Consider the following 16,130-nt stretch of genomic DNA (forward strand, 5'->3'; position numbering starts at 1 on the left):
GGTCTCGAAACTTTACATCAGGCTCAACCTGACGCTGTTGACTGGTTATGGAAGAAGGGCAAACGCTAGAAGAAGTTGATCTAGAAATCAGATACCTAGGAAGCTGTGGCCATCTGTTTTCTACCTTGGATTCATTAGAAATATAAATGATAATCTCCAGGGACTTGTCTTAGGTACCCTTACTATAGTCAGTGAAGGAATAGCAGTGTCCTTCCGGCTGGCTGCTCTGTCAGAACTTCACTTCATCAACTTCCTGGATTCAGCTGCTCTCACTTTCAGACCTAACATTCTTGGGAAGAAACGCTTATGATTTCTCTTCCTGGGTAATGTACATTTTGTTATCTGACCTTAAGAAGTAGCATGAAATTAACTTATTTCCCCTACCCTTGGTTAAAAGAAATGTAATTTTGTTCTGTGGCTCTTCACTCATTCGGTAATATCTGACCATAAATAGTTTTAGGAGTAGAGAGGGTCAAGAAAATAAAACAGCCTTGCCCATAGGCTGGGGGAAAAAATTCTGCCCAACAAATTTAAATTGCCTTTCCTTTGATCATAACGTATATTGGTGGCCTGAAGGAGGATAGTACCAGCTGCATGCTGAAGGCTAAAATTTCCATTTCTATCATTTTTTCTTTACCCACATGAGTGACTATCTGAAGGACTGTTGGTCATACTTAGTGTCTAAGTAGGGTTCTAAGTGTGAGTGTCTACTTTCAGAATGTGCTGGAAATTTGTGTAACATGGCACTTTTTTTTACTAATAGTAATGTGTATTTTCTTGCTTTGCATCTGATCATCACCATAATATTAATGAGTGGTTATATTAGGGAGACCTGGCACAAATTGTTTTCTTACCTTATAACTAGTCTTGAACCATAAAACTTTCTTTCTTTTATTCTAATAACACAAATGGAGATACAGGACCTTCAGATTTGAAGGTGATTTCTGATAATTATTCAAACCTAGTATTGGATGAGATAGACTCAGTATTCAAAATTCCTTCTTCGTTTGGTCATGAATTCAAGATGAGTGTGGCAATATCCTTTACTAATGCTTTACCAGCAAAGTCAATATGCTAGATTCTTTCATTTTCTTATCGCCAAATTGATCTCCAACTTTCATCTTACTGTATTCTAACTTTCACCATCATTGCCCAACAAAAAGGGGTAAGGGGAGCTTAAAATTGACTGAAATATGAATCACATGGAAATTACAAGGAAAAGTCCCGGGCAAATCTGTTTAACTAGCTACTGAATACTGAGTAAAAATAAACCATCAGAATCCATTCCTTTCCTGACTTGGGTTATTACCACATATGGTAACTTTTCACTCTTGCTTTCATAGCAGTGGGGATAATTCTGGGACTTATAGTTGCCTGGTGATATGATGACTATAATAGGGATTCCAAATATCCTCCCGCATAAACATCTCTCCCTGCACTGACTCAGTCGTAGGAGACTGACTTGGGAGGATATGGGATTGTGGGGCTCCAGGCTCTGTGTCCATCTACACAATGTTTTCATGGAAGACTCCCCCTTCCTTCTAAAGGTTAGAAAGAACATTACCCAGTTGCATTTATGAATGATGGTGAGGGAAAGACGGAAGAAGCTGTTTGCTAACTTTGGTATAGCCAGATTATTTGGAGTTTTCTATATTTGGATTGTCAGAACCCTTGAAGTAATGATAAATTGAATTGTAAACACAGACAATATACCCCTAGAGAAAATACTGATTTTAATGAAACTTAAAATTGTTAATAAATGTTCTTTATTTTCTACCTCATTTTTATTCCTGTCCTTTTTTATTATGGTCGGTTGGGGGCTTCCTCTATATTCATCAGATATGGAATCCGAGGCACAAAGTAACAGGCAAGTGGCTCATGAAAGATTTATTTATGAAGGAGGCATAGAGGGAGAGAACCAGAGTGTTAGTCTTGCCCAAGCAGGTCAGACGCATGACTTAATAATTGCAAACTTTGTGCTATTTTATTGTGTTACCTGCTGGGAACTTTATTTATTTTCTCTGTTATTTTTCTTTGTTCTATTTGATAGGACAGAGAGAAATTGAGATGGGATGAGGAGATAGAGATAGTCAGATAGACAGACAAATAGACAGACAGGTAGCTAGAGGGATAGATATTTGCGGCACTGCATCACCACTCATGAAGTTTCTTCCCCTGCAGATGGGAGCTGGGGGCTTGAACTTAGATCCCTGTGCATGGTAATATGCGCGCTCAACTGTGTATGCCACTGCCAGGTCCCTGGAGATTTTATGTCAACCCTATGGGGTTTTTTCCTTAGTTATTTTTCATTATTTAAATTAACCAGGCAAATATGTATTCTTGCTAGTCTGAGAATAAAGAGTGATGTGAATAAAGAGTAATGATTTTCCTTTACAAATTGAGTATCCCCTGGAGAAAGGAAATGGCAAAAAATGTCTTTGTATTTAAATTCAACATGAGTTTTCAGTGATTTGACTTTAAAATGCATGAATAAGAAAAGCTGTTTTAAACAGTCCAGCTGATATATTAGTTGTGGTGTTTTGTGAGTCACAGAGTAGATCTACCAAAATATTTTTCCTTTTATTTTTGTTTATTTATTGGATAGAGATAGTCAGAAATTGAGAGGGAAGGGGGAGATAGAGACATAGAGAGACACTTGCAGTACTGCTTCACAACTCAAAAGCTTTCCCCCTGCAAGGGGGAACTGGGGGTTCAGCCTGGGTTCTTGTGCATTATAACATGTGCACTCAACCTGGTGTGCCACCACCCAACCATGCCCCCCAAAAGATTTTTTGTTGTTGGTAAGATTTTATGTTGCAAATGTTCATATAAGCTATCATTCATCTAGGATAGAGAGCCAGTAAAATTTTTCTGTAAATGGTCAGGCAGAAAAAATATTATGTCTTGTGAATTTATGTAGGAAGAAATGCGTTTGGCTTTTGTCCTTGGTTTCCAGTACAGAGATACTAAAATCTTTAGGAGATGGGCATCAGGCGGTGGCACACCTGGCTTAGTGCACATATTACATGTGCAAGGACTCAGGTTCAAGGCCTTGCCCAACCCCCAGTCTCCAGCAAGGGGAAAACTTCACAAGCATTGAAGCAATGCTGCAAATCACTCTCTCTCTCTCTCCCTCTCCCTCACCCTCTCATTCTCCCTCTTCCTCTTCTTTCTCAGTTTTTCTCTGTTCCATCAAGTAAAACAAACAAACCTTTATGAGCTGAGAGTGGTGCTAGTAACAATTTCTTATTTTAAAATTTGATTTTTATGGTCCGGGAGGTGGCGCAGTGATAGGGCTTTGGACTCTCAAGCATAAAGTCCCGAGTTTGATCCCCAGCAGCACATGTGCCAGAGTGATGTCTGGCTCTTTCTTTCTCCTCCTATCTTTCTCATAAATAAATAAAATCTTTAAAAAATTTTAATTTGATTTTTGATCAAGGTTCCTGACATAAGCTACAGAGTTTGGAGAGTTTCTTTCTCTCTCTCTCTCTTTCTCTCTCTCTTTCTTTCTTTCCTTTTTCCTTCATCTAGAGACTATATATATATATATATATATATATATATATATATATATATATATATATATTTTGTTATTTCTTTATTGGGGGGATTAATGGTTTAAAGTTAGTTGACAGTAAAATACAATAGTTTATGTATGCATAACATTTCCACATAATAATACAGTCCCCATTAGTTCCTCCTCTGCCATCATGTTTCATAACCTGAACCCTCCCCCCACTGCAGTCTTTTACTTTGGTGCAGTATACCAACTCCAGAACAAGTCTACTTAGTCTTTTTCCTTCTGATGTTGTTTTTCAGCTTCTGTCTATGAGTGAGATCTTCCCATATTCATCCTTCTCTTTCTTTCTTTCTTTCTTTTTTTTTTTTTAGATTTCTTTATTGGGGAATTAATGTTTTACATTCAACAATAAATACAATAGTTTGTACATGCATGATATTTCCAAATTTTCCATATAACAATACAACCTCCACTAGGTCCTCTGTCATCCTTTTTGGACCTGTATTCTCCCCCGACCCCAAGTCTTTTACTTTGGTGTAGTATACCAACTCCAGAACAAGTCTACTTGTCTTTCCCCTTCTCATCTTGTTTTTCAACTTCTGTTTATGAGTGAGATAATCCCATCTTCATCCTTCTCTTTCTGACTTATCTCACTTAACATGATATCTTTCAGGCTCCATCCAAGGTGGGGTAAAGGTGAATTCACCATTTTTAATAGCAGAGTAGTATTCCATTGTGTATATATACCACAATTTTCTCAGCCACTCATCTGTTGTTGGACATCTGGGTTGCTTCCAGGTTTTGGCTATTATAAATTGTGCTGCTCTGAACATAGGTATACGCGAATCATTTTGGATGGGTGTGTTTGGTTCCTTAGGATATATTCCCAGGACAGGAATTGCAGGGTCATAGGGTAGGTCCACTTCTAGCCTTCTGAGAGTTGGAGAGTTTCTGTAATGGTGAACATATTCATATTCTCAGAGGATACAGAACACTCCAACACCATAGTGGAAATTCTTGTGTTTAGGATCCTACCAGAGTTTATCCTATGTACTTCTTCATATGACTATCCATCTCTACTCTTTCTTATGTACTTTGTTGCTGTGTTTAATTGTATTTACTTTTTTATTTGACAGTACACAGAGAAATTGAGAGGGGATGGGGAGATAAAGAGAGGAAGAAAGAGAGAGAGAGAGAGAGAGAGAGCGCTAATTATAGCTCTGCTTCACCACTCATGAAGCTTTCCCCTAGAGATGGAGATGGGGTTTAGTAGTACATGCACTCAACTGGATGAACCACTGCCCAGGCCCCTATTATATACTTTGTAAGAAACTAGTAAACTTAAATCTTTCCCTGAATTTTGTGAGCCATTATGGTAAATTGTTAAACCCATAGGCACTGTTGTTTTACAACTGGTTGGTCAGGAGTACAGGTGACAAGTGGAACTTGTCAATGGCATCTGAAGTGGAGACAGTCTTAGGGTCTGAGCCATTCCTGGTAGCCAGTGGCAGAACTGAGTTGTAGGCTGCACTGTTGGTATTAGGATAATTGGAAAATTGTTTGGTGTGGGAGAAAAATCAATCACACATTTAGTATCAGAAGTGTGTGAGTAGAGAAAAAATGGTTTTTCTTTTAGTAGACTTCCTGATCGTCATAGTTTTTCAATTCAGTCTTTATAGAGTGAAAGTGGTTGTAAACAATATGTAGACAAATAAATGTGTCAGCATTCTAACAAAATTATATTTTCAAAAACAGGCAGAGGATTAGTCATGAGCTATGATTTCTGACTAATCCAGGAGCTTCTTAGATAAATTTTTATTCTGAGTTGTATCAAATTAAATAAAAACTCAGGAAACTGTAAATACAACATTAGTGTTTCATGATTCTGAACTATTATTTGTTCTGTGTAATTGTACCTTTAGTATTTATGTGTGTATGTGTGAGTGGAGAGAGAGAGAGAAGGAGAGAGAGAGAGAGAGAGACATCAAAACTTCTTTCAGTGCAGTGGGGGCTGGGATAGAACCTGGGTTAATTACATGCAAAGCAAGCACACTATCCAGGTGGGCTATTTTGCTTCTATATCTTCAAAAGAGGCTTTTTGGGACTGGGTAATAGCTCACTCAGTAGAGCACATGCTTTGTTGTGCATGAGGCTCTGGGTTTGAGCTACATCACTGCATGGATTATAGATGGCTCCAGGGGGAGGTCCAAAATGATAAAGTAGTGCTATGATATCTTTCTTCTAGTTCTAAGTCTGTTTCTCCTTCTCTCATTTCTTAAAATAAAGAATCAAAGCACAAGGACTAGCATAAGGATCCTGGTTTGAGCCCTCGGCTTCCCACCTGCAGGGGAGTCGTTTCACAGGCGGTGAAGCAGGTCTGTAGGTATCTATCTTTCTCTCCCCCTCTCTGTCTTCCCCTCCTCTCTCCATTTCTCTCTGTCCTATCCAACAATGATGACATCAATAACAACAGTAATAACTATAACAATAAAACAAAGGCAGCAAAAGGAAATAAATAAATATTAAAAAATTTAAAAATAATATAAAATAAAGAATAAAAACTTGACTCAGGGAGGCTATGGGAAACCATGACTTCATTCCCTAGTGTCTCATGAAAAAAAAAAAGAAAGAAAGAAAAAAAAAGAAAAAAAAAACACTGCCTGTCCTCACACTAGGAATTAGAATAAATGGTGAGGAGAACTTTTAAAAAAAATTTTTTTATTTATAATTTTTTTATTTATAAATTTTTTATTTATAAATTTTTATTTATTTATAAAAAGGAAACATTGACTAAACCATAGGGTACAACTCCACACAATTACCACCACCAAAACTCTGTATCCCATCCCCTCCCCTGATAGCTTTCTTATTTATTCATTAACCCTCTGGGAGTATGGACCCAAGGTCATTGTGGGATGCAGAAGGTGGAAGGTCTGCCTTCTGTAATTGCTTTTCCACTGAACATGGTCGTTGATAGGTTGATCCATATTCCCAGCCTGTCTCTCTCTTTCCCTGGTGGGGAAGAGCTCTGGGGAATCGAAGCTCCAGGACATATTGGTGGGGTTGTCTGTCCAGGGAAGTCTGGTTGGCATCATGGAACGTGGTTGCTGAAAAGAGAGTTAACATACAACACTAAACAAATTGTTCAACAATCATGGACCTAAAGGCTGGAATAGTACAGATGAAGAGTTGAGGGGGGCCCTCCATTTTGTAGATAGCTAGTAGGCATATTTTAGCTATATTCCAAAGGGCCTGTGGCTATACTAGTGTTTTTTTGTTTGTTTTTGGTTTTTTGTCTGAGCCTGAAATCAGATATGCAGATGGATCCTAATTATTGTCTGGGGAGATGATGTCATGGCTGACAGAAGGACCAGAAGGCTAGATCAGGGAAGAGAGTAGCTCCCAAATATAGGAAAGGTGTAATTTATATATTGTTGATTGTAAACCCCATCGATTTGATGTGATCTGGGGCCCATATTCAGCTTAGGAGCCTATTTGATCTTTTCATCCCTGTAGATCTGAGCTCACATTCTGTGGTCATAAGTAGGAACATCCCAAGCTGCCCCAATATCAGGACCCATCTTCCTCAGGTGTAGCATAGAGTCCAGCCTCCCTTTAGAGGATGGAACATTCTCTACTGTTCTTGATCCAAGTTGAGGGCAAGGTCCTATGGGGGCCCACAAAGGGGTCTATTGTGTTGTTCCTGATAGAAATGGCCGGTAACAATGGAGAGAGGGATTTATTTGAGGTCTAGGCCCATGATGTCTGTTTGGGAACTCAGGACTCCCTGAATAGGGCCCCAGCTGATGGGGTGGCCTGATAGTGACTAAAGAGTCCTCATTAAAGTAGGCCAGTCTCTTGAGCTTATTCAGCTTTTGCAGTCCTTGCTTTGATGAGGTTAGCTTTGGAGTGAGTGAGAGAACTGTAATAGGAGTAGGTGAGGAGGGTATCTAAGTCTAAGTAGACACTATTTCATTATGAACTTGATACTGACTCACTACAGACTTGTGTATTTTTGCTTTTAGGTATATATTTTGCCTTAATTTATGGATACATGTGAACATATGCTCTATCTTATGGGACCTGGTCTATATGTTTTAGGATTTTGTTAGGAAGTGAATCTCCTGGAATGGAATTAGAGAATCCTATGAAAGGAAAGGTCTCACCAAAGTAATGTGGGTAAAGGGTTCACAGTCCATGCCTGACGTCTCTGGACACAGTCTGAAGTGAAGCATGCTGAGGTGGTACTCATTGCGTTGCTTAGCTTGGTATCGGTGGATGCCATATCATTTGGTATGAATTGAGAGAAGCATGCACGAAAGTGAGCCCCACCTAGAGGTTCCAGGACTGGGGGAAATATAGGCTCTATAGAGGAAGCGGGAAGTTCCTGCTGTCTTAGGGTTTAAGAAGACAATAAGGGAGTCAGGCAGTAGCGCAGCAGGTTAAGCACACGTGGTGGAAAGCGCAAGGACCAGTCTAAGGATCCCGGTTCGAGCCCCTGGCTCCCCACCTGCAGGGGAGTTGCTTCACAAACGGTGAAGCATGTCTGCAGGTGTCTGTCTTTCTCTCCCCCTCTCTGTCTTCCCCTCCTTTTTCCATTTCTCTCTGTCCTATCTAACAACAATGACATTAATAACAACAATAACTGTAACAACAATGAAAAACAAGAACGGCAATAAAAGGGAAAATAAATAAACAAGTAAAATGACAAAAAACTATTCTCCTTTGAAAATAAATAAATAAAATACTTTAAAATAAAAAAGAAGACAATAGATAGTTATTGCTATAATCACTTTATTTGGCGATTGTGTTAACTTTGAAATATCCCTTTGTTAGGATTTGCTGTATCATACATAACACAACCATAGTTTATGTCCTTTGACATTATTTCTTTTTAAACACCATTCCCATCACCAAAAGACTGTGTCCTCCCCCATGAAGCTGAACATCCACCCTCACCCTCAACCCAGGGTTTTTACTTTGGTGCCCTACTGAGAACTTTTTAAAAGTTCTTCATTTTGTTTATTTTTTACTATATATTATTAATTTAATAGTTATTATGAGATAATCTCTCACCACCACAGTTCTTTGCCCCCACACCCCTGCAATTATGACCACCATAGTTCTCCCAAGGGCATAAATATTAGTTGACTATATATACATATACAATATATGTATTATTTTTTCAAGTTTATATATTTAAATTCTCTATATTCCACATATAAATAAAATCATCCCATGGCTGTCTTTCACTTCTTTACTTATTTTACTAAGCATAATCACTGCCAGGTTATCCATTTAGTCCCAAAGGACACTAAGGAACTTTCAACTGAGACATGTTACAGATGTACATGTTTATATATGTGTTCATACACATTATAACTAAATATCTAATATATCTACTTGCTGCAAATCCTATAACTTTTTCAAATTTCACCATTAGTTATTAAATGTTTGTAGAGAGAGAGAGAAAGAGAACCAGAGCATCACTGGTGCATGTGATACCAAGAATAGAACTCAGGTTTTTGAGTTCAATGCTCCACATCCACTGTACCTCCTCCTGAGCCAGTCACATCTCATTTTTATTAGCTACTTTCACAGAGTAACTCCTTTTCATTCTCTAGTATCCAAGATAATCACCTTTGACCCACTGTGTGTCTAATGGAATTTCTAGATTTCAGTCTATTGCAGTTGAGAATGGGTAATGTGTAGATATCTGTAACTAAGGCTGCACCCTGTGAATATTGTTGTTTGCTAAGTTGTTTGAGCTTAGGCAAAGGCTAGAATCTGGTAAGACACATCAAATTGGCTGTTTGGTAGACAGGATGAAAGAGAGATAGGACACAGTGTAGAGCAGGCAGGAAGGCAGTTAGGAGGCAAATGTGTGTTGTGATGTCCGTTTTTATTTGTTTTTTTAATATTTTACTTTATTTATTCCCTTTTGTTGCCCTTGTTTTATCGCTGTAGTTATTATTGTTGTTTTTATTAATGTCATTGTTGTTGGATAGGACAAAGAGAAATGGAGAGAGGAGAGGAAGACAGAGAGGGGGAAAGAAAGAGAGACACCTGCAGACCTGCTTCACAACCTGTGAAGTGACTCCCCTGCAGGTGGGGAGCTAGGGGCTCAAAGGGGGATTCTTACTCAGGTCCTTGCACTTTGCCCCACTTGTGCTTAACCCACTGCACTACCACCCGACTCCCTTGTCCCTTTTTAAGGGCACTCTGACACGTTTTGCTGTCTACATACATATTTTGACAACTGGACCTGTAGGTTACATAGTGATCTGTTCTAGGGTCCTGAAGGTTCTTTGATTCCCAGAGAATAAAAGTGACCAACTAGAATAAAGGCCAGTAAGAGTGTTCTCAAACCAGTGTTTAGCAGTTTGTTGATAACATTTTCATTATGAATTAGGGTACTAGATATTCTTGGAGGCAATCAAGGGTAAAGGCTGACTCATGCTCCACTCTCAGGATTCAGACATTTGTGTCACTGCTTACTAGTTATGTAGTGGTTCTATGTAAAACTATCCAGTTTCTCTAAAATTGTTGACTGTGTAAGACAATCTATTCTTCTTTCTAAAATGGTATATGCTTATGCCTTCCCACCTCCCAACTCCCCCCCCCCTTTTTTTTGGCTGCCACAAATTTCTGGATGGAACCATGTGAATTCTAAATTACTGTTAAAAATTGACATTACTTTACTGCAAGCCAACTACTTCATAAGCTGTGTCAGCTAAAGGTCTCCCCACTAGTTAGTCTGAAGAAGTTTTTGCTGTCATATCTGTCCTGTTAATTTAAGCAGAAACTATAATTAGATGTAAGTGGTCCTGTTCCCACAGAAATGAATGGCAGCATCTGTAGAGAGACAACTGTTCCAAACCCTTTTGGCTACTGGTGCTCTACAAGTTAGCAGTATGGAGCAAGGCCCAGATCCAGACTTCTGTCGGCCTAATTTTATATCTGTGGATGCACAAAACTAAATCCAACATTTCTAATGCCTTGCTGTGATGGGTGCAAAGCCAAGCACATTCCAGACTTTTTATACTGGTGACTCCTCCTGAGAAGGACACAGTGTGTGTGTGTGTGTGTGTGTGTGTGTGTGTGTTCTATTCTTTCCAATTATTACCAATAGGAAAAATATGGATTTGGTAAATAGTTATGTGTAAAACCAGAAAACCATACAGAAAGAAAGTGTGTATATAATTGACTCATTGTATCATAAAGTTATTTTGAGTAAAGATGTTTTGCTCCTTTGTATATATTTCTAGTTATGGAATAAACTGCTTATTTCCTGAAAGTTTGGCTGATGATGAATCCAAGTGTGAGAGATAAGTATAGGAAGCTGTAGTTGGGGAAGGAGAAGTAGCTATAGTATACATGTAGGTATTCAGGCAGCTGGAAAAAAAAAAAAACCTATATTGAGACAATTTATATTGTATGAAAGCATCAACAATGCTAAAATGAGCAATGGCTGAATACCTATTCTCAATTTTTCACTAAACAGTATGGAGTGTAAAAGAGTGATAGAAAGCATAGCTCCTCTCTGTTCAGTGATTTTGCAGTTTGGGGCTGGGGGTTGTGATACACAAACTATTTATATTAAAGAGTACTATATACAAGCTAGTACAACAGTAACTTCATGGGAGAAACAGAGTCAACAAATACACTCATTTAAAACCCGGCATCATATTGAAAAACTAATGAAATCATCAGAGTGAATTTGCCCCACTCGCCATCTAGGAGTTCTAGGGCTCTGTGTCATCTAAATAGATGTATCCTGGTCCTGAGCATAGTTTGGTGCCACCTGGTGGTAGTTGTGCACCTCAGCGTAAATGTATAGGCATGACCCTGCACCCTGTAGTTGATAGAACTTCTAGGAAAGGGGCACAGATTCCAGAAACCTTTCAGATAGTTAGCAGCCATTTTATTAGTTCTTTCCAGGGAAATTGGGGTCATGAAGACTGTCACTGGGTTCCCTGCTCCCTGACCCCTGTACAGGTTCCTCTTTTTCCTAAGCAGCATTTCCCCCACCTTCGTGCATCTTTGAAAATAGTATTGGGACTGATAATGGTAGCCAGTTTTTACTTTTGTTGTACTAAAATTATTTTTTACTGTTTTTTTATTTTAAATTTAGAAATGTGGAGATGATTCACTCTAATTTAGTCTATAACAGCAAAGGCTTCTGGAAAGATTTGCACCTTATTGAAGTGTAAAGTGAGTTCTCCTAAGGGATACTGAAAGCATTCCACTTATAATGTCAAATAAGGAGTATTCTTCTAGATAATTTTATACTTTCTTGTAAAAACAAGCTTCTGGTTTAGTGTGTATTTGGCCAAATCAGATGCTATTTAAGGGGAGCTTTGGAATCTTCTGGGTGGTAAGAAAAAGAATCTCTTGATAGCTGATGGTGTTTTCCGTTTTTAAAATATTATATTTAATGCCCCACAAGTACTTTGAACATTATATAAAAAGTTTCTTTTCCCAGATAGCTACTTAGCTGTACTAATACATGACTTTTTAAAAAATATTTATTTATTCTCTTTTGTTGCCCTTGTTGTTTTATTGTTGTAGTTATTATTGTTGTTATTGATGTCATCATTGTTGGATCGGACAGAGAGAGATGGAGAGAGGAGGGGAAGACAGAGAGAGGAGGAGAGAAAGATAGACACCTGCAGATCTGCTTCACCGCCTGTGAAGCAACTCCCCTGCAGGTGGGGAGCTGGGGGCTCGAACCAGGATCCTTATGCCAGTCCTTGCGCTTTGTGCCACCTGCGCTTAACCCACTGCGCTACTGCCTGATTCCCAATACATGACTTAAGACATCATTAACTGATTTGTTTAAATATGAAGATCAACAGAAAGATAGGCAGAAAAGTATCTCATTGCTTGTGTAAAAATTAAGTTACCTTAGATTTTTCTAATTTAAAAATGGATATATATATATATATATATATCAGCTTTGCCTTGAAATTTGATTTTAGTTAAGTCTCAATCAGGCAAACTATGGATACTCTGGGGATCAAGACAGGAAATTTAAGTTTATATCAATTGTGTAGCTTATTTTTAGCAGAGGCTTACCTTTGGGTTGATTCACTTGTTATTGCCTTTTCCCTTGGTGATTTTCCTACTCCTCCCTATGGTTAATGCTTTGCTTTTTTTTATGTAGTGCATTTTAATCTCTAAAGTGCCATGCAGGCAAGAATTAATCTCTGGTGGAATTTTTCCATTTTGTCTATGGTCGAGATAGCAGATAGATGTAGATAGATTGTCTAGGACTCCAAAGTAGAATGTTTTCAGAGATGGGATTTGGCAAGCTGTCCAAGTCCTAGAAATCCTAAGATAGCATTAACATTTCTCTTTGTTCCTGAACTGTAGATCCTCTTGAACCGCATTTGTGATTATGTATATATGATGGTAGGGGAAAGGAATAGGTGTATAGAGTTAAAATGCTGTGTCCAATTATAAAACTGCACTCAAATAAGAAAATTGCTGATGGTCTCAGATATAACAGAAAGGAATCTGGACAGCGACTTTATCCTTTTGGGCAATAGTGCCCTTATCTGTGAAAATAGAAGTACACAGAGACAAAAATACTTATAGAACAACAGTGTATTTCTGTGTGCCTGAAACCAACTTAGTTGTATTCATAATGGTTACCAAATTACTCCAAATTCCAGTATTTTAGAGAAAGAATGTTCAGAAGGGTACCATGCCTTATTTGTGACTTACTTTTTTTTTTTTCCTTCATGGGGGGGTAATAGTTTATAGTCAATGGTAACACACAGTAGTTTGTACATGTGTAACATTTCTCAGTTTTCCACATTACAATTAACCCCCCTCTAGGTTCTCCTCTGCCATCATGTTCCAGGACCTGAACCCTCCCCCACACCCCAGAGTCTTTTACTTTGGTGCAATACAACAAACCCATCCAAGTTCTGCTTTGCAGTTTTTTATTTTTTAGCTTCTTTTTAAAATTATTACTTATTTAATAATGATTAACAAGGTTGTGGGATAAGAGGGGTACAATTCATACAGTTCCCACCACCAGAGTGCCATATTACCTTCCCTCCAATGGAAGGTTCCCTATTCTTTATCCCTCTGGGAGAATGGACCAACAATCTCTACAGGGTGCAGAGGGTTAGAGGTCTGACCCTGCTTCTCTGCTGAACATGGGCATTAACAGGTCAATCCATACCCCTAGCCTGTTTCTGTTTTTCCCTAGTGGGGTAGAGCTCTGGGGAAGTGGGGTTCCAGAACACATTGGTGAGATCATCTACTGAGGGAAGGCAGGTTGGTATCATGGTAGTATTTTTCAACTTCTGTCGATGAGTGAGATCATCCCATATTTATCCTTCTCTTTCTATCTTATCTCACTTAACATGATTTCTTCAAGCTTCATCCAAGAGGAGGTGAAGAAAGTAAAATCACCATTTTTAATAACTGAGTAGTATTCCATAATATTACGGAATATATACCACAACTTTCTCAGCCACTCATCTGTTGTTGGACACCTGGTTTGCTTCTATTTGTGACTTTTTGTAGTTCATATAAGTATGAAGCACAAGAACCTAGTCCTTGGATCTAGATCTAGTGCTCTTTCTTTTAGATTCTAGCTGCTTTCACAGGAGAGGGCAAGATTAGCTGATCTTGCAGGTGCTAGTTGGTTCTGATGTAACATGGTCCCATGATGTCTAAAAGGGTCAGTGAGTCTGAATAGAAAGGTTATAAATGCCTTGTTGTTGTAATAGCTCACTGAGTCTAGAGCAGTGGTTTGCAAGCTTACCTTCACATTAACACCACCTCAGAAAGCTTAAAAACAAACAAACTTTGATGCTTAGTTTTCTCACCAGAGTCACTAAACAATGGGGGAAGCACTAAAACAGCAGTATTCATATCTCCTCTAGAGATCCCAGTGTGTAATCAAGGTGGAACATAACTGCTTCAGACTGAGGGATTCATACCAATGAATTTCCTTTTTTGATGCTGTTGGATACACTCCTCCCTCTTTCCTAAACCTGATTTCCCTTTGCATTTGCAAAGGGAAAGAACAGGGAATGGGAAGAACAGCAGACTTCAATTTCTATGTTCATTCTTCTTAACCATTTACAACAGCTCATGATTGCTATAGAGGAAGAGAAGAAAGAAAATTAATAACAAGAGGCATGAACAACAAACATTGGCAACAGGTCTATTCCTGACAAAGACTTAGCAGTGCATAATCATGACATGCCAAAACATTAGCAAGGAAAACTATTCACGCATGACTTGCTCAAGTGCTTTTGCCAGCAGATATCAACTGACTCTTGGGAGTAACTTCTACCCAGTACAATTCCTCAAATAGAGGTGAGTGTGGCTTTCCTTTAGGGGGAGAAACAAAAGTGATGTACAGTGTCAGAGTATTCCCATGTTCACAGTGACCCAACACCATATGGGACTCTATGAGCTAGAAAAGAGTTTATTAAAATTTCAACCCTTTCCACAGACCAAAAGGGATTTTATCCCTGAATCTGGCATGCTTAGACTGTGGCTGAAGGTATCTTCATGAAAAAGGCTCTTAACAATTTTCATGAATCCTTTCTTTTAGAGTTAGGGCCTGATTTAGAATCTGATTTAAAGTTCTCTGACAGATGGAAATCTACATTTGTAACATTAAAACATAGCAGAACTGTAAGCAGATATTTAGGCCATATTACTAAATTAAAAAATATGTGTGATTTAGTGATCAAGTGATAAACAATGGATCAGTAGTATTTGGTAAAAAAAATATTTCCAGAATTATCCTAAATTGTAAATGTAGAGAGAGTAGTTTTATGCTGACACAACTCTCATGAGGACATAAGAAACAACACACACACACACACACACACACACACACACACACACACACACACACACACACGGTAGCATTAGTCTTATAAATCATCACTTCCCCAATAAAGTGAATAGAGGAACAGTATTCCCATTTTTGGAAGCTGTTCTCTCCAGCACTCAGATTATCAAAGAGAATAAAGGTGCCCTTTCCCATTTTCCCTAACATAATTGTGTTTCAATTATTAGTGAGCAATACCACAGAAGGAAATGATGTTAATATTTTAAAATTTTTTTATTGTGAAACACACATCAGGAAGCTATAAAAGTATTCAGCCTAGTAACCCATCACAGAGAGCATTTGTGGATCCATTATTAGGCTAATGAACAGAACATGTCACACCTCCTAAAATAGATTTGTCAAGTAGACAAAGATCATAATGTTTTAATTCTGGTTGCCTCCTTGGAAGTGTTGAGAATAAACACATGATGTTTGTTCTGAAAGATTGCTAGGAGGGAAAAAGAAGAAAAGTATGTCAAAGGGAAATTTTGATTTTGCTTGGGGTGCTGAAGACACAGCTCTACACAAGCTTGAATTTTCATTGTTCCCTGAACATATTTTTCTGCCATTACCTTTACTCTTGTATTTAGAGAGCCTTCATCCTGTGGAATATAGAAAAGACATTTTAAAATGCCTCCCCAAACAAAGGCATAATAACACACACACACACACACACACACACACACACACACACACACACACACACTGAGAGAGAGAGAGAGAGGAGAGAGGGGAGAGAGA

This window comes from Erinaceus europaeus, chromosome 16 (genome assembly GCF_950295315.1).
Source record: "Erinaceus europaeus chromosome 16, mEriEur2.1, whole genome shotgun sequence".
Classification (NCBI taxonomy): domain Eukaryota; kingdom Metazoa; phylum Chordata; class Mammalia; order Eulipotyphla; family Erinaceidae; genus Erinaceus; species Erinaceus europaeus.